We start from the raw sequence: 20,539 nt of genomic DNA on the forward strand, positions 1-20,539 counted from the left end.
TCGAGGCGTGCCTAAAGCAAGGATTGTTAGTGTAAACATTGGTATCTACCCGTGAACAAATATAAAATACAAACAAAAATCGTATTCTTATTTCGAATTAACTGTAATGGAATCGCTCAGTCCTTCTACCAAACCATAGAATGCTTCTGGTACCAAGAGGCTTATTGATGAACAGTACGCTTTAAAGACGTACCTGCAGCTGAAAACATAAGTGTGATAGCAAATCGGGCTATAACCGGCAGTTATACTCTCATATCTGTATCGGTTTAATATTGTCGGTTCAATTGCTTGCACGATATCCTCGAAATCCTGTTTCGACATTCAGGTACAATTCTGGCACAGAAATATATTCAGCATCAGTTCACTAGTCAGATTTTCAGAAGCATTTCGCTTACTTAAAAAAAAAAGCATACACAAATCCCGATTTATCTTGTTGTTTTGTAAGTAGGCTGTTTAGGTTTTTATGTTCGTAACGCCATGTACCGCTCTGTATGAAAACCACTGACTGTGCTGTGTGCAATCTGTGGCTGGTTGGCATGGCTGGAATTGTAGTGGTGGGCAGTTGTATGTGAACAGTGTGTAGCGTTGTGCAGTTGGAGGTGAGCTGCCAGCAGTGGTGGATGTGGGGAGAGAGATGGCAGAATTTTGAGAGCGGGCGATCTGGATGTGTGTCCATCAGAAAGAGTACATTTTTAATACTGGATATTATGAACTGATATATATAATGACTTTTGAACATTATTAAGGTAAATGCATTGTTTGTTCTCTATCAAAATCTTTGCTAACTATGTCCGTCAGTAGTTAGTGCCTTCAGTTGTTGGTGGCGCTCGCTGTATTGCTGTAGTTAGAGTAACGAAGAGTTTTGTGAGGTAAGCGAGTCATGAAAGGTATAGGTTATTGTTAGTCAGGGCCATTCTTTTGTAGGGATTATTGAAAGTCAGATTGCGTTGCGCTAAAAATATTGTGTGTCAGTTTAGTGTAGATCAGAATAAGTAAAGAGAGAAATGTCTGAGTACGTTCAGTTTTGCTCAGCTGTTTGAAAATCAAATAATGTAAAGGTTTTCCAGCACTGTCATTTATAAATTTTCAGTTACTACTTTATTCCTTGGGTGATATAGAATCAGGAGAGTCGCGTTCGCTTCCATTCACTCGTCTTCGTCCATTTTGTGACAGCAGTGTGGCCCGTGTAAACACATCTGGCGCAGTAATGTGTTCTCGCAAACATTATCGGACAGCTGTGGTCGGTAATGTTGTAGTACTTGTGGGTGCAATTCGTGTATCCACGATGTTGCCGGACAATATAGTCACGCTACGTTTTCAGCGACATGTAATTTTTATTGTCCGTACAAACATAGCTTAGGCCACGTTAGCGACAGCCACCTATTACATTGCGCATGCTCAGAGAGGGCCGCGACGGCCGGGACGCTGCGGTCCAGCTTCCGCCTACAACCGCCCGGCTGCCGCGGTTCTTTCCCGCGGACAGACTCTTCGGCGCCGCACGTCGAGTCGTGGCGATGAAGTTTTGCCGCGGACCTCTCAGGGAGAGCCCAAAGTTCAACAGCGCTGACGACGCGATGGATCGCTGCCGGCGCTGTCTAACGCACTTCGCCTCAGCTGACGAATCACGGGGGATCCAAACGACAGCATCGTGAGCAGTTTTTCAATGTATAGGTGTAAGCTGTATCTAAGGAGTCGTATTCAGAAAGAAATTTTACAGATTCATTGCAAAGCTGACGAATACCCGAATTCCTCTTCTTCGGCATTTATACTGACGTTAGAAATCTTTAATTGTGGAGTACCCTCCATGCATGATTTATCTGTTAAAATAGGTAATAACAGTAGTATGGACCGCTGCCTTCCCCACGCCATACTGCAAGGTAGGTAAGTCGTGACAGCCACCTGTCAGTGAATCGTGTAAACTCTACTGCGAGTGTTATCGACTTCAACTACGAGGGGCGTTTAATAAGTAATGCAACACATTATTTTCTGAAAGCGGGTTTGGTTTTATTCAAGGTTTCAGTACACCATATCATTCCCATTCTTTTGACTATAAAACCCGATTTTTCAACATAATCTACGTTCAATGCGACGGCCTTATTAGGAAGGCCTGTATGCCCGCATAGTAGCACTGTACTGGTCGACGTCGGAGCCACCGTTTTTCTCTATCAAGGACCTGCCTCGTAACGCGCTAGCAATTCCGCACAGATGGTCCTTCGTTGCTCTTTATAGTCTTCCGTTAGGCGGCATGGAACAGAGCGAGCCAACTGGTTGGCGAGTGTACACGTCACAACTACTAACAGAGGTGCCCAGTTGTGCAGTGAGGTGGTTGACTGTGATCTGTCTATCCTCGAACGAGAGTGTCTGCACGTTCCAACACTGAGGAGTCACAGTTGTGTGGGGCCGGCCAGCATGCGGATGATCGGAAAGGCTTGGACGACATTGTTGCAATGATGACGGACGCCTCCCCCAACGACTCATCTGCTCTTTTTGACTGCCGGGTCTCTGTAGACATTCTGCATACGGCTGTGAATTCTACGATGCTCAGATTTTCCGCGAAAATAAACTAAATGACAGCTCTCTGCTTGGAATGCACTTCTGTTACTGTCGCCATTTTGAAGGCTACTTCTAGCATCGCCACCAATCAGAACCTCAAGAAAGTATAGAGGTTGAAGTAGGAGCATTCCACGATGTCCCACAACAAAGTCCGTATTTTTTCAACCGAAACTGGGCGGGAAAGAAAGTGCAGCTTAACTTATTGAACGCCCCGTATTTGTGTGTTGGTACTTCACAAGTTTTGGATATGCAATTGAGTTGTCATTTTCTTTACGCGTTACCTCGACAAGAAGCCTACTTATCTTCTTAAAGTGCCAAGTTCAGATTTTGTTGCCGCTGTTTCAACTCCAACCATACTGCCAATAAGACCCTCTGCGTTCACTTTTCTTAAGTCAGTGACTTCTCCCCACTCATAGATAAGCGCCTATTAAGGTATTTTTCCCCCCCATGAACCATGGACCTTGCCGTTGGTGGGGAGGCTTGCGTGCATCAGCGATACAGATAGCCGTACCGTAGGTACAACCACAACGGAGGGGTATCTGTTGAGAGGCCAGACAAACGTGTGGTTCCTGAAGAGGGGCAGCAGCCTTTTCAGTAGTTGCAAGGGCAACAGTCTGGATGATTGACTGATCTGGCCTTGTAACAATAACCAAAACGGCCTTGCTGTGCTGGTACTGCGAACGGCTGAAAGCAAGGGGAAACTACGGCCGTAATTTTTCCCGAGGGCATGCAGCTTTACTGTATGATTAAATGATGACGGCGTCCTCTTGGGTAAAATATTCCGGAGGTAAAATAGTCCCCCATTCGGATCTCCGGGCGGGGACTACTCAAGAGGATGTCGTTATCAGGAGAAAGAAAACTGGCGTTCTACGGATCGGAGCGTGGAATGTCAGATCCCTTAATCGGGCAGGTAGGTTAGAAAATTTAAAAAGGGAAATGGATAGGTTAAAGTTAGATATAGTGGGAATTAGTGAAGTTCGGTGGCAGGTGGAACAAGACTTCTGGTCAGGTGACTACAGGGTTATAAACACAAAGTCAAATAGGGGTAATGCAGGAGTATGTTTAATAAGAATAGGAAAATAGGAATGCGGGTTAGCTACTACAAACAGCATAGTGAACGCATTATTGTGGCCAAGATAGATACGAAGCTCACACCTACTACAGTAGTACAAGTTTATATGCCAACTAGCTCTGCAGATGACGAAGAAATTGAAGAAATGTATGATGAAATAAAAGAAATTATTCAGATAGTGAAGGGAGACGAAAATTTAATAGTCATGGGTGACTGGAATTCGAGTGTAGGAAAAGGGAGAAAAGGAAACGTAGTAGGTGAATATGGATTGGGGCTAAGAAATGAAAGAGGAAGCCGCCTGATAGAATTTTGCACAGAGCACAACTTAATCATGCTAACACTTGGTTTAAGAATCATGAAAGAAGGTTGTATACATGGAAGAACCCTGGAGATACTAAAAGGTATCAGATAGATTATATAATGGTAAGACAGAGATTTAGGAACCAGGTTTTAAATTGTAAGACATTTCCAGGGGCAGATGTGGACTCTGACCACAATCTATTGGTTATGACCCGTAGATTAAAACTGAAGAAACTGCAAAAAGGTGGGAATTTAAGGAGATGGGACCTGGATAAACTGAAAGAACCAGAGGTTGTACAGAGTTTCAGGGAGAGCATAAGGGAACAATTGAAAGGAATGGGGGAAAGAAATACAGTAGAAGAAGAATGGGTAGCTCTGAGGGATGAAGTAGTGAAGGCAGCAGACGATCAAGTAGGTAAAAAGAAGAGGGTTAGTAGAAATCCTTGGGTAACAGAAGGAATATTGAATTTAATTGATGAAAGGAGAAAATATAAAAATGCAGTAAACGAAGCAGGCAAAAAGGAATACAAACGTCTCAAAAATGAGATCGACAGGAAGTGCAAAATGGCTAAGCAGGGATGGCTAGAGGACAAATGTAAGGATGTAGAGGCTTATCTCACTAGGGGTAAGATAGATACTGCCTACAGGAAAATTAAAGAGACCTTTGGAGATAAGAGAACCACATGTATGAACATCAAGAGCTCAGATGGAAACCCAGTTCTAAGCAAAGAAGGGAAAGCAGAAAGGTGGAAGGAGTATATAGAGGGTCTATACAAGGGCGATGCACTTGAGGACAATATTATGGAAATGGAACAGGATGTAGATGAAGATGAAATGGGAGATACGATACTGCGTGAAGAGTTTGACAGAGCACTGAAGGACCTGAGTCGAAACAAGGCCCCCGGAGTAGACAACATTCCATTGGAACTACTGACGGCCTTGGGAGAGCCAGTCCTGACAAAACTCTACCATCTGGTGAGCAAGATGTATGAAACGGGCGAAATACCCTCAGACTTCAAGAAGAATATAATAATTCCCAAAGAAAGCAGGTGTTGACAGATGTGAAAATTACCGAACAGTCAGTTTAATAAGCCACAGCTGCAAAGTACTAACACGAATTCTTTACAGACGAATGGAGAAACTAGTAGAAGCCGACCTCGGGGAAGATCAGTTTGGATTCCGTAGAAATACTTGAACACGTGAGGCAATACTGACCTTACGACTTATCTTAGAAGAAAGATTAAGGAAAGGCAAACCTACGTTTCTAGCATTTGTAGACTTAGAGAAACCTTTTGACAATGTTGACTGGAATACTCTCTTTCAAATTCTAAAGGTGGCAGGGGTAAAATACCAGCTTTCCAATACCCTTCGCCAATTCTGTGCTCTGGACTGCAATTCGTTGTCTGTGACAAAATGTATTCTTCACAGCCAGCTGTTCGTATAAGTAGAGATGAAATTTAGAGGGAGTCAAGTCTGATCTGTATAGTGGCTGATCAAACATTTTCCATCGAAAACTCTGCAGCAGCGTCTTCATTGCCCCTGCAGTGTGCGACCGAGAATTATCATGAACAAGGCAATGCATGACAGTTACGTTTTGTGTGTTGCATGAAATCAGGCGAAATCTCTGAGCACGTGCTCATACTTGGCGGAAGACTTTATTTTCTTGGCAATTTTACTTGCTCATTATGCGCTCATAACTGAAAAGGGTGGCAGGACGCGATCCTCGATCATACTAGAGACGTTGCCCAACACATATCTGCGAAGCTTTATCGGATTTTCGCTAGTTCCCATTTCACGAGCGATCTGACCCTAGTAAATGAATATCACTCGTATATTCTCTCTAATGCATCATCATGATGTGATATGGGACTGAATGCCTGTAGAATGATGGGTTTGGTAAGCTTCTGTCTCTTCTGAAATGAAGAAATCTGCCACTGTATTATGTATAGTAACTTGCTGTACACCCTACTTTGTCCTCAAATTGATATCCCCACCTGTTACACGATTCGGTAACGGGAAATATTAGGCAATAGTCTCCTGAACCAAAGACTTTGTAAGTTTCCATTTCATTTCATTATTCCTTGCAACCTCCCTACTGAAGTGGATATGCGTTTGACAAGGCAGAATAATCTCAAGACAGGCATCTCAACGGTGACGACGTCTGTGCCATTTGTCCTCGTAAATATCATTCGGAATATACTGTTACAAATTTAAAAACGTTTGGGGCAGACAATTGAAATTAAATATGTTGTGCTTGTAGTACATATCGTGCAAACCTTATGTGCAACATTTAATTCGACATCAAAAGAAGTCAACAGATGGCAACTAAAGTCTCCTTAGAGGCAAGATCATTCCGATGACCATGGCTGGTCATATTCTTCCTCAAATCCCTTCTTCAATGATCGACGTTTCGACTTTTCTACTCTTAATCTTCTTGAGAATTTTTGCGGTGTCATCGGTTGGCTGCGCACTGCCGCCTTCGTTTATAAAGAGATATTTCTACACATTTATTCCACAGGAGTGAAGTTATTTGATAAATTTCCACACGCTACTATTGAAGGGCCATCGATATCGAATGGGTGGTGATAATTGGTAAATAAAGAGAGGAGGAAGGTTATAAACCTTTTATTGCTTTTGTCCCGCCGAGATGGCTTCCTGATAGTTATCTCTATTCCTCGCTCTCTGTTTCTTGGTGGCATGAAGGCGTCGTCTCTACTGAAATCGCATTCATTCTTAGAGATCTGAACTACCTCTCCAACTTTTCGTCTGTAAATGTTACGTTCTTTGGGGAACAGTCGTTCTTTATTAACATCTATGTCCTGGCCTCTTTTGTGGCGTGGTAGAGGCGGACCAATTCCATGGCCTCCACGCTCTCCTGACCTCAACCCTCTTGACTTTCATTTATGGGGCATTTGAAAGCTCTTGTCTACGCAACCACGGTACCAAATGTAGAGACTCTTCGTGCTCGTATTGTGAACGGCTGTGATACAATACGCCATTCTCCAGGGCTGCATCAGCCCATCAGGGATTCCATGCAACGGAGGGTATGTATCCTCGCTAACGGAGGACATTTTGAACATTTCCTGTAACAAAGTGTTTGAAGTCACGCTGGTGCGTTCTGTTGCTATGTGTTTCCATTCCATGATTAATGTTATTTGAAGAGAAGTAATAAAATGAGCTCTAAAATGGAAAGTAAGCGTTTCCGGACACATGTCCACATAACATATTTTCTTTCTTTGTGTATGAGGAATGTTTCCTGAAAGTTTGGCCGTACCTTTTTGTAACACCCTGTATAACTGAGAGCTGGGAAATATCCCAGACTGAAGAGCTAAACACAATAATCAGTGTACGAGCGTTTTGAGAGCCACTTTTTTCGTGAATTAAATATGCCTACGATTCTTCCAATGAATGTCAGCCTGGGATCTGTCTCCTCTAAATCAACGCACATCAGACCTCTTGGATGGTTACTGTTAGGTGTTCTTCGGTGGTTACTGTTTCCGATGAGTTACAAATAATGGTGTAATCAAAGAGTAATGGTTCTCTTCTCATGTTTACAGAGAAGTACCTGCACCGATCGTCCATCCTCTGCAGGTCGTCCTGCATTTCGCTACAATCTTTCGCTGCTATAATGTTCTTAGGTACAAGAACACCTCCTACAAACTGTCTTACGGAGCTTCCATCACTATACAGCAGATAATTTGTATTTACGGACAGTAATGGCCCCATAACTCTCGTCTGTGGTATTTGCGAAGTAACTTTAGCATCTGAGGATTTCGTAGAGTTATAAACAACCTTTTGAGTTCTATTTGCTAGAAAGTCCTGAATTCTAAGTACAAATCTGGTCCGGTATTCGATAAACTCGCCTTTTGTTCACTAAACGATAGTACAGAACTGTTTTGTATGCCATCCGGCAGTCACGGAACAACCTAGGTGTCGTTGTCTGAAGCGCTCTGGATCTCATGGATGAAAAGAACGAACATAGCTACACATGATCTTTGTTTGTCGATTTTTATAAAGGAGAATTTTATTCTCCAGCAAGGTCATAGCGTGTGACCATGAAATATGTTCCATACTTCTACAACCGACGTAGTGGTATGAGCCTATAATTATGTCATAAAGCAAAAACAGTTGTTGGTTGCGAGTGATCACTGATTTAAATCAATGGGGAAAGTTAAAAAGTTGTCCTGTACCGAGATAAGAACTCGTGTCTCCTGCTTATTAGCCACATGTGCTGACCACTGTTCCTTCTGGACACAGTGATCAAGTAAACTACACGGACTGCCTTACCAGGCCTCCTGTCAGACCAAAATTCTCAACTTATCCACACACTGCCTAATATAGGGTCCCTTGCCCATTATTCGCATTACAGGCGGCACTTCGATGATTCCTGTAAGACTTTCACCATTAATGTAAATCAATGCCCACTCGTTGCCAATGTCTGTATTCCCTTGTGTCTTAATTCATAGAGGCTGCATAATCAAAATGGTGTCTGTTAAGGTATGGACGGCCGATGATCTCTTCAGTTTATTACGGAAATTGCCGAAATGCCGCGAGTAACTAGAATGTTCAAATGTTCAAATGTGTATGAAATCTTATGGGACTTAACTGCTAGGGTCATCAGTCCCTAAGCTTACACACTACTAAACCTAAATTATCCTAAGAACGAACACACACACCCATGCCCGAGGGAGGCCTCGAACCTCCGCCGGGACCAGCCGCAGAGCAACGAGAATAATGGGGAAGGAGCCCTACCTTAGTAGTGTGTGGAAAATTGAGAATTTATGTCTGACTGGAGGCGTGCTGAGGTAGTCCGTCCAGTTTGGATGACCACTGTGTCCTGAAGTCTTAGTGGTCAGCCCATCTGGCTAGCGTGCGGCACTCGTTTTCGACTTTCCCCATTAGTTTAAATCAAAGCCCACACGAAGCCAATGTCTGTAATTCTTTTGAGTCTTAATTCATAATGGCTGCTGGATTAAAATTGCGTCTGTTCCTTCGGACATCTCTGAAAGAATAGAAACCATGTATCTATAACTATGTGCGTCTGCTCAACACCCATCTTGACAACGGATGTGACTTGTCCTGTTATCGAGTCGACAAATACCTTTCGTTGTTTCTGTGACCTACGATAAGCTGGGAACGAGTTCTTTCCTGTAATCTGTGTAGAACTTTGCATCCCATCCCATCCAGATGTCTTTCCACTACTGAGCGGCTTTAGTTTATTTTCTATCCCGTGGTGACTTACCTCAATACTTGACGTTGGCGTTTGTGCTATGAGTGACAGGAGGTACGGTATTATGCTGTTCCCAATTCAGTATTTCGGCTTTCTCTTCTTCTTCCGTTTCTGTGCCATTATGGTCACTGAGCAACTGGCTACATGATTTCGGTGCATCTACTGACATTACATATTGGAAACATTTTACATTCGAGTTCATTGAATCCTTGTGGGACTGCCCTCCTTTTAGCTTCGTTGAGCTTCTATTTGTCATCAAGTGTTCGATTTCCCTTAGATCTGCGATGATAATCTCTTTGCTTTCCTAGCAACTTTCTGACAAGACTATTGAACCACTACGGATTTTTCCCATACCTCAAAACCTTGCTTGGCATATTAGGTCTGATGTGCGTTGTATAGTGCTTTTAAATTTTATCAGTCAGTGCTCCGCATTTCAGTTTCCGAAGTCGAATACTTAATTTTGACTGCTTAGATACTTACCATTTATTGTTGCACCTTTAGTCAGTGATGTTAGACCAAACTGATAATTACTCAGTCTTTCCTCTTTGACTATTTATTCGAAAAGTCCCGATATTTTAGTTACTAGCAGGTCTAAGACGTTGCTCTCGCAAATAGGTTCTCCAACTAACTGTTCGAAGTACTTCTCAGGAAAAAAAAACATTCTTTATAATTCCTATCTCTGGCACCAGTTTTAATTGCATGACTTTCCCAGACGGTATCTGGCAAGTTAAAGCCTCCCACTAGGTATCTTTCTCACAATATTTTGCAAGTTTTCTCTGAAGCTCTTTGTAAACTACATTTCTTGAGGCAGAGTTTATAAAAGCATCCGATTACCATCTTTGATGCCTAGTTTCACCCTCATTATTTCACATTTGCAGCCAGTAATACCCTCTCTAAACATTATGCAGTTCCTTACGACAATAAATGCGTCGCCACCATTGGCGTGTGTGCTATCCTTGTGGTGTACGAGGTCTATTCGGAACGTAAGGACCGATCGTTCCTTCCTTTCCGAATATTTCACGTGTATTTCAGTATGAAGTTAGGATTTCACTGCAATTCAGTTCTTGTTTCATATACCTGTCCATAATACTATGTGGCCATTACTACATTTAAAAAACGAGACTAATTCTCGTTGCTGCAGTTCGCTAATAACAGATTAACATTTTCTCAATCTGATCTGCAACCACGAAAGTTCTCCAAGATAACACACCTGGTCTTTGTCCTTTGTAGCTGCTAATTCAGCACTAGCACAAGGAAAGTGTTCCTCTAACCCATAAAACACCATTTCCATGCCACAGTCACTCCACTACCCAAGTGGCGGCTTCCATTCTGTAGTGCACGATTGACTCAGTGAGAATGGCCCCTCATTTATCCACCCGCTAGGAGAGGTTCAAAAATCTGCATCTAAGATCGTGGCAGAATCGTCTGAATCCCTAGGTTAGACCTTCCACTCGGCTACAAACCGCGATCGATTCTGGGTACGGTACTGCGAACAGCGAACATTGCTTCCAACCAGCATTCTTCACCAATTCAACCAACCGTCTAAATGGACCGAGAATGGTCTGGAAACCTATGCGGGAAACGTTCTTAGTGACTATGTGGCCTACATGTGGTAGCTCGTTGCATCCAGTAGAATCAGAAGCTGTCAGCGGAACCTCCTCCACATATGGGACGAAAAGTTGTGGCAAGCTTATAGAGAGCCCGCTGGTCTTGTTTCCCGACCTGCCTGCTGTTTCTCTGAGGGGCTTCGTAATCGGCATAATTTTGGAGTTTCCAAAGAACAACACATCCACCCCCTGTGCTTGTCTGGACCTGGCTGGGAAAGCGTCCACTGGCTCATCAGATGAGGAATCTTGTGTTGGCCCAGAATTTGTAATCAACACTGGAGAGCAGCCATTTTCTATTCAGAAGGCGTAAGAGAACACCAGTGTGTGCAGTTTCTACATTCGTCTTCCTCCCAGGCACCAATTGCTAGTTCATGTGGTGGCTATCTTCACAGCAAGAAGTGCATCTAACAGAGTAGCTGGCTATGAATGGTGAGAAACCCGTCTGGACCATTATAGAACATTCTCTGTATTTCTAGATGTTAACGGTATTCCTCGTCCGAACAAAGAAGGGCTGAAGTTCATCACACTCCCCGTCGACGTGACGTTCAGTTTCAGTATTTCACCATCACGAATTCCTAGTCTCCATTCGTAATGTTTCTCTGTTTGTACTGCCTCCAAGTTTCACTCAGACGAATGTGTGGCAATAATAATCCTGCAAACGGAAGAGTCCATCTTTCCTTTCAGTTACCAACCCCATTTTCGATTTCATCAACTTCACCAGTAAACGATAAACGTATTTTGGACTGTATGTGCTACTTCTTGTTATCTTTGAATCACGGGCCTTTTAGATGTTAGTAAATATTTCTTTCCTGCATAAGCAGTATAGTTTCCAGAATTATCGTGAGTCATGCCTAGACAGCTCACATGGTGAGAGTATTGTCCGGGAAACACAAGGTTCCACATTTGAATCACAGTGTGGCACACATTATCAATCGATCAGGAAATTTCAACACAGTGTCCTTTTTATGATCGTTAATGGTGACTTCTTACATCTTCACTATCCATTTTCATATTTTCATGATTTGATTGTCAGTTTAATAAGTGGAGTTGTGATGTGGCTATGGATGTTGCTGTGGAGATCAGGAATTCTAATGTTGTTGTGGATGATCGTGAGAGTTTGGTATGTACGGCGTGAAGATTGAATTATGAAAACTGGAAGGGACCGAGATGCAGATAGTACGCCGTTCATCTGTACAGTGAATATTGGAAGGGCTGGGATTATAAGTACTCAGACGAAAAAAGGCTGGCCCTGTATTTAGGATTTCGAAGGAGGAGGTGTCGTGGAACAGGACATTGGTTGTTTGTAGGTGAAGGATATGCAATGTAAACTACAGAGTTATTCGTAATTACCTCTTGTGTAAATAAGGTAACTATGTGAAAACTATATGTCAGAGAGAAAACAAACACGTATCAGTGGATAGAGCGTCTCTCAAAATTTTTAACTCACTTTGCATGGTCTCAATATAAGAACTGTTTCTGACGCAGCAAACGCCAATATGCGCGTGCAGTTTACTGAACTCGCCGCTGCTGCTGATCGGAGAAACGAAACTTCAGCAGCCCGCTTTGGAAATCTGTTGTCTGGGTTGCCTGGCTGCAGGTGCAAGCTAATTCGAAGCAACGATACGGAGCAGACGTATTGGGTGCGTGCATAAGTTCGTAACGATTTTTCATAAGTTTAATAAACACAACAGATACGCATAACATAGAGAATAGTCTGAAAAATATATTCTCCTTCACTATTTACAACAGTCTGCCAATGCTGGGGTAACTTTTAGATTCCGTGACTGGATAAATCACGTTGTTTTGAGGCAAAGACCACGTCGAGACATGTTACGAGCGCATTTTCATCGGGAAAGGAAGTTTCTTGGAGGTTGTTCAATGAAGAGTGTAAAATGTGAAAATTTGATGGCACAAGATCGGATGAATAAGGTGGGTGCAGAATGGCTTCGGAACCCAACTCCCGTACAGAATGTTTTGTCAGGCTAGCAGAATGCGAGCGGGCGTTGGTTAACACTTCGGGAAGCAATTCGTAGTACACAACACCATCGCTATTCCATCAGATGTATAACATAATCTTTTGGGGATGGGCGCAAGTCTTTGTATTGTAAGTTGCTATTTGTTTGGGCTCAACCATTCTTTCCTTTTCCTTATATTAGCATAAAGACACCATTACTCGTCACCAATAACGGTACAGGATAAGAATGCTCGATGACATTCACGAGGCAATAGATGATGGGAAAGCAGAGATGCGCATATGGCCACCCACTGATTTCTATGATTTTGGCTTAGAGTATGCGGTAGTCATATAACCGATTTTTGAACCTTCGCCATTGCATGAAAATGTCGCACAATGATGGAATGATCACAGTTCATCACATTTGACAATTCTCTAGTACAATGACGTAGATCACTCCGGATTAATGAGTTTATACGACCATCATCAAACGCCGGAGGTCATCCTAAACGTGGAGAGTCATTAATGTCGATTCTCGTTAAAACGGGAAAACCACTTTCTTGCTTTACTTTGTCTAATGGCTTCATCTCCATACACCTTATCTCCATACATGGCTTAAATGTTTCTGGCTACATCCGCTTCTGTCCTTCCTATATTTAACACAAACACAAAAGTATGTCGGAAATGTTTCGAATTCTCCACTCGGCACTCCATTTACTGGAGTCCACAGCTTCACTTACTATCTCCAAATGACAAAATGTAGCTCAGATAGCAACAGTGAACTACAAATAAAATTGACAATCGATTAACAAACCCACAGCAACAGCAATACCAACATGCAAAACAAAAATGCTACGAACTGAGGCACCAGCTTAATAGTAAAGCTCCTGCTACAAAGTGGTCTGCTCTGCAACTAGGTCACGGCTGTATTACACACTGTAGAAACTTGGACAGTGCTCTGTCCACTGATACGACCGTTTTTATGTATGTCACTTAGTTTTCGTGTTCTTGTCCCTTGAACGTCTGGAGGTACTCATGAAAAGCCCTGTCGGATGCTGCAGAAGCGCTGACAGTTAATATTTACATACAAATAGGGAGACATTGTAACAATTTTGCTCAAATTTCTAGAGGTTCTGACTATATGGAGATGTTAGACGAATCTGAGAATAGTTGGTATCTCATTTTATCAGAGGGGAAAGATAGATATGGAAGGTGAGGAAGAGTTTGACAGTTCACAAGCCGTGAGGCGTCATACCCCTAATGTGAGCTGAGGATACCAAGGTTGCGCTGATTATAGAGGGAAATGATGTCAGCAAATCTCAACCGTGAGGATTATATTTTGTGGTTAGAGGGGTAGATGAAGTCGGAATTAGTCAAAAGATCGATGATTCTAAGAGAACAATTGTAAACGATAGTCAAAAAGTGTTGATCCAATGTCCAGGTGACCAGGCACAGATTTTCTTCTCCTGTGTTGTTATTTCAACCCCTCATCTCTCACCGTCAAGGATAATTGACAACCAAATTTTCATACTTCGTGCTTGGATTTTACAAGAATAAAATCATTATAATTTACTTAAAACTCATTGCATTTATATGATTTATGTGATGTACATGTTTAGGATACGTTGCTGTAAAAGTATTGATATAGTCACTGTGTTTATTACTGCTATTTTACAATGGTGATGCAAACTGCGCAGATGATAGATGAACTGATGGATGCAGTGAATGATCTGTACCAAAGAGTTACGAATTGGGAAGAAGTTAGATAGTTGTACTGAAATAGCGATTGTGGTGTTGAAGCTGAGTAAAATGTTTAGAATGGGAGATCTGCAGTTACGTGTTGTGGCGATGGAGTCTACGGAAGGGAAACAATAGGAGAAACTAAAGAACGAGAAGCAGCACTGATGTAGGGGAAAGATACGGAGATAGTAAGGTCAGGTAGTAAAATCACGGATTTAGTTGTGCAGAATACGCTTTTTATGTGTTTATTAGATATGGGAGAGAGGAGTTCTTGGGCTGTAAATTTCAAGAATGGATTAGGAAAGAAGGGAAGAAAGAAGAAAGGAATGTTAGAGTTAAACGTACCGTATACAGCTCTCTCATTAGAGATGGGATAGTAAAGAATGACTGGAGGGTGGGGGGTGGGGGGGTTGATGAGATGTTTTAAGTCAGCCGTGAAGATGATGTGGACTTGGTTGTTAGAGTGTAAGGCTTGCTTCAAGAGTTTCATGTGTTGCAGAACTCTGCTTACAGATAGTGTGACATGGTTGCCTACTGGATGCAGACGAACACTGATGAATCGGATTGCAATATAATTTCCGATCTTGTGGGATTGCATTTGGAGGAGAGTGTGGAATGCTCCAGATTAAATATACTGCACGCAGGTGGTGAAGTGAGGCTAGATCACTCTATAAGGAAATGAGGAGCTTCTGAGTAAAATGGCTTTCAAGGAGGCTTGTCAGTCGCCAATTTGATGATCACTGTATGGAACGCATTGTCACGATGAGTGCTGCAGCACAATGATTAAGGCACTGAACTGCCATTCGAGAAGAATTGTTTTAAAAACCAGGTCTGGTCATCGAGATCTGGATTTTCCGCAGTTTTACGAACTCACTTAAGGTGAACAATTAGACTGTTCCATTAAAAAGCGGACGGCCGAATTGCATTCCCTTGTCAAAGTACAATTTGTCCTGTTGCTGCAATGATTGTGGCGTCGGAAAAAAATTTAATCCACGCCTTTTTCCTTCGACACATATCTCATCAACAAAGCCTGCTAATACTTGGGTATGTTAAGCAAATTCTTCTACTGACTTGATAGAAAATCCTAAGAAGCTTTTGTCTTATGTTAAAACAGTAGCCGGCCGCTGTGGCCGAGCGGTTCTAAGCGCTTCAGTCCGGAACCGCGCTGTTGCTGCGGTCGCAGGTTCGAATCCTGCCTCGGGCATGGATGTGTGCGATGTCCTTAGGTTAGTTGGGTTTAAGTAGTTCTAAGTCTAGGGGACTGATGACCTCAGAAGTTAAGTCCTATAGAGCTTAGAGCTATTTGAACCATTTTTTTTAAAACAGTAAAAAGATCTGGGCCATCTGTCCAGGCACTCCGTGACCAAAGTAGCACTGAAACGGAGGACGATTCAGAAAAGACCGAAATACAAGACCTCTTTTTCCAAAACTATTTCGCAGAATCGATCGCAATTTGATACCTCCTTTAATTCAGCGCATGAACGACAAAATGGTTGATATCAGAATAAGTGACCGTTGGGTAGTAAAGCAACTGAAATCGATTAACAGAGAGAAGGCCACTGGTACTGATGGGATACCGATAGGATTCTACATAGAGCATACGAAAGAATTTGCCCCTCCTCTAGCAGTACACCACCGTAGGTCTCTAGAGGATTAAAAAAACCGCAAAGAAGTATCATCGAACGGCGAACAGTCGCACAAAAGTGTGAAAATATGTTTCTAACGTTGCTGTTCAAAAAAAAAGTGGTTCAAATGGCTCTCACCACTATGCGACTTAACTTCTGAGATCATCAGTCGCCTAGAACTTAGAACTAATTAAACCCAACTAACCTAAGGACATCACACACATCCATGCCCGAGGCAGGACTCGAACCTGCGACTGTAGCGGTCGCTCGGTTCCAGACTGTAGCGCCTAGAAACGCACGGCCACTCCGGCCGGCCAATGTCGCTGTGTTGTGTAGTTTTGGAACACTTTTTACGCTCGCGTATTATGGCATTTCTAGCGACCGAAAATCCTCTGAAGGAATCAACGTGTTTCGAAAACAGCGATCGTGTGAAACCCAGCTCGGTCTGTTCGTCCAAGAGACCCAAAAGGTGGCTGATAACGGCCCAGGTAGATGTAGTGTTCGATGACTACCGTAAGGCATTCGCCAAAGTACCGCATTTTTATGTAATGAAAGAATCACGAGTGTACGAAATATCGAACCAACTGTGTGATTGGATTGAGGGGTTTCTAGCAAAGAGAACGCAGCGTATCATTCCCAAGGGGGAGGTCTTCAGACGTACGTAGAATTGACAAGGGGGTATTACAGAACCAGTACTTTCCACAGTATATACAAATGACCTGGTATATAGCGTCGGAGGTTCCATGAGGCTTTAAATAGATGATGCTCTTGTATACAATGAAGTCGGAACGCGACAAAACTGTAACAAGATGTAGGAAGACCTGCAGAAGATTGACATTACATAAAGAGACTGGAAATTGACTCTCAAGGTAGACAAATGTGTCAAATTGCGAAATTATAGATATAAATACCCTTTCTTGTATGATTACACGATTGCAGAACAATCTCTGGAAGCAGTTACTTCCATAAAATGCCTAGGACTATGCATACGGAGTGATTTAACGTCGAACGACTACGTGACGCTCATGGCGGGAAAGCCAGATGTCAGGCTGAGAATGATTGGAAGAAAGCTTAGAAAATGTGTTCAATCAAGAAAGGGCGGAGCTTACAAAACCGTCGTTAGACTAATACCTGAATGTTGCTCGTCGCTATGGGATGCGTACCATATAGGATTGATAGAGAAAGTAGAGAAGACCTAAAGAAGAGCAGCACATTTCGTTACAGATTCATTTAGTAGACAAGAAAGCATCTTGGAAATGATCAACCAACTGCAGTAGTAAAACAGGTGTTCTGCATCACAGTATCGCGTACTTGATAGTTTCGAGAGTGTACATTCCTGGAAGAGCAACAAATATATTGTTTCCTTCTATGCATATCTTGCTAAAGGACAATGAAGGTAAAATTAGAGAGATTAGAGCATACACAGAGTCCTACCGGTAATCGTTTATCCAGCGAACCAGTGTTACACAAAGTACCCTCCACCACACACCGCGAGGTGGCTTGGATGTAGATAAAGATGCATTTGTCTTTGTTTAGAATTGTAAAACTACCGTAGGCAACTGTAGACTACCGTAAGTGAGCGTAGACTTCGGTATCTTTCCTAGTAGCTTTGGTCTGTTAAGATCGTAATTACGTTGCCTGTACGTTACGCGTGTTGCATAACTATCGGGAGTTAACTCACTACTATAGCCTTTTTTGCGTACGCAGTCAGTGTTCTGCTAAATTCCCGTAGAAACTGGAAGCGTTGAACCATGTACTACGTCGGATATACAAAGCACCACGTAACCTGTGGAATATTTTTGTCTTACGTAGCTACGTCCTGTAAACAGTAGTTACAGCAAAATCAAAATTGTCATACTTTAGGCCAGGTTTTATTCGAAAATAGTGGATTTATAATGTGAAACAGGTGAATATTGTACGAAAAATAAATACAGATTTATTATATAGGCCTAGAAAACGCAGTTAATTCGAAAAATAGAAATAAATGCAATACAGAAACATATCAGACATTGCTCTTACAGTCCACGGGTATACTGCCGGTTCATACTGTCCAACGGGCACAATATTTCGGCGATCAGACATGTCGCCATCGTCAGGTGCGCTGACGAACTGAGCTCCTGAGGGCGGGCGCCCGATTTAAATCCCCTCCCCTCGCGGGCCGCTCTCTTCGCCGTCCGTGCCCGCGCGCCGGCGGTCGCGTAGACGTGGGCGTCGGAATCTGTCGTAGCGTCGATGTGCTTGCTACGTCCGCCCTGGTCGCAAGTTCGTACTTCTTGCTGAGAGTCTTCTTAATTACATTCAATGCCGGGTCCCAAGCCTTGCTGAGATTGTAGCCGCAATCTCGGTTGATAAGATCTTCCCTGGTGCGAATTTCGATAGCTTCCCTTATAACGCTGTCCCAATATTTAGAGGTCTGAGATAGGATCTTGGTACGCTCATAATCCACCTCGTGTTTCTCGGACAAACAGTGCTCTGCTACCGCCGACTTATTTGGATATTTCAGTCGAGTGTGCCTCTGATGTTCTCGGCAACGATCTTCGATTGTGCGTACTGTTTGTCCGATATAAGTGTTCCCATACTCACAGGGAATTTGGTATATGCCGTCGTTCCTCAAACCGAAGTTATCTTTCACACTTCCCAGTAATGCCCGTGTTTTATTGGGCGGACAAAAGACGGTTTTAACTCGGTGTTTCTTTATTATATGGCCGATTTTCTCCGATAGTGCGCCATTGTACGGAATAAAGGCCGTGTCTACCTCTTCTTCCGTGACTTCATCCGTTTCCGCAGGGTGTGCTGTGGTGGTGGGACGGAGAGCGCGTCTAATCCGCCATTCCGAGTACCCGTTTTTTCGGAACACGGTTTTAAGGTGTTCCAATTCCTGGGGCAGATTCTCTGCGTCTGAGATGCTGCGCGTCCTGTGTACTAGTGTTTTTAGTACCCGTGGACTGTTCGAGCAACAAATACGCCGGGAGAAACTGAAGAATCACATATCAAACATTACTTTAATAGTTCGTTGAGCTTATATAAAAACACGTGTCTGTTATCGCCAAACAGCTTTCGCACTTACGAATTATAAAAGGAAACTCTTGCCTTTGATCACGATGAAGAATTTGATATTGTGTACATAGCAACAACAATAATCATATACATTTTTCTATGTTTGTGCATGTAAACTGCACTTGTATCAAAAGTAATTGTTCTGATTTTTTTTAAATCGCAGAATGTAAGCAAGCAGCTAATTTTTTTTTCGTACGAAGTGCATGTTATATTTTGTAAGGATCTAAAATACAGATTGGACTGACACTAAATGATGAATGGTTTTATTTATGCGCAAAACGACCAAACAGACAAAAACAAAGCGAAGTCGTCGGTTCCCAGTTTCTCTCTCTCACATTCATTTACGTTTCTTTCGCGACTAATGCTACCAATAGCACCAGTAATTGTACCATTTACTTCATCATTTATGTAGTGTACCAAAGCTTCCGAATCATCGCATTGATGAAGAGCAGCTTGAAATATGCTCACTATTTTTATATATTTGAATTTAGCATATTTCGTGACAGTACTCACTTTTACGTGGATGTTTATAAGATGATATTTGACTTTTTTGCGCTGGCTTCAGTCGTCTAGTGGATGTATTATGAAACGTCCCCTTTGAACAATTATACACGACTGTCCTTAAACTGATACACAATTTTTTTTTTTTTAGCGCAACGCAATCTGACTTTCAAAAATCCCTACAAAAGAATGGCCCTGACTAACATTAAACTATACCTTTCACAAATCACTTACCTCACAAAAATCTTCGCTGCTCAAGCTACTGCAATACAGCGAGCGCCACTACTGCCAGCTAAATAAAAGATTCAAACTATGGAAGGCACTAACTACTGATAGGGATAGTTAGCAAATGAAAGATATTAGTAGAGAACAAACAATGTATTTACCTTGATATCATCATATATAAATATAGCAGTTCATGACAAATTACAAATCTCCGCCATCTCTCTCCCCACATCCACCACTGCTGGCGGCTCACCTCCAACTGCGCAACGCTACGCGCTGTTCACATCCAGCTGCCGCTGCCCAACACTACAATGGCAGACAACAATGCAAACTAGCCACAGACTGCACACAGCACAGCCAGTGATTTTCATATTGAGCGCTACGTAACGTTGCCAATAAGAAAACATAAACAGCCTACTTACAGTATGATTTCATAATGCTGTTTCGTCGACTGCGGAAATGTCCTGGGTCAATGCGTTTGCCTCATTTTTGGTGCTTCAAATGCCATTTTTCCGAATGTGCTTCCTTCTTGATGTTTACATAAAAAAGTAGTAGTATAACTCATTTTTGCTGGTCACTTGCAAATTATTATAACGGGGACCTGTACGTTGTTCCACCGTCACACACCGAGTGTTCACTGCCGACTGACTACGGCCAGAGACGACTCCAGCGTCA

General features: G+C 42.6%; 1 protein-coding gene across 1 annotated transcript in view; it reads left to right on the forward strand.

Annotated features, from left to right (window-relative positions):
• The window catches only part of LOC126474871 (tyrosine decarboxylase-like), a 167,448-nt gene that overhangs the window by 72,916 nt on the left and 73,993 nt on the right, over positions 1 to 20,539 (forward strand). The window lies entirely within an intron of this gene.

This window comes from Schistocerca serialis, chromosome 4, assembly GCF_023864345.2.
Source record: "Schistocerca serialis cubense isolate TAMUIC-IGC-003099 chromosome 4, iqSchSeri2.2, whole genome shotgun sequence".
NCBI classification, from domain to species: Eukaryota; Metazoa; Arthropoda; class Insecta; order Orthoptera; family Acrididae; genus Schistocerca; species Schistocerca serialis.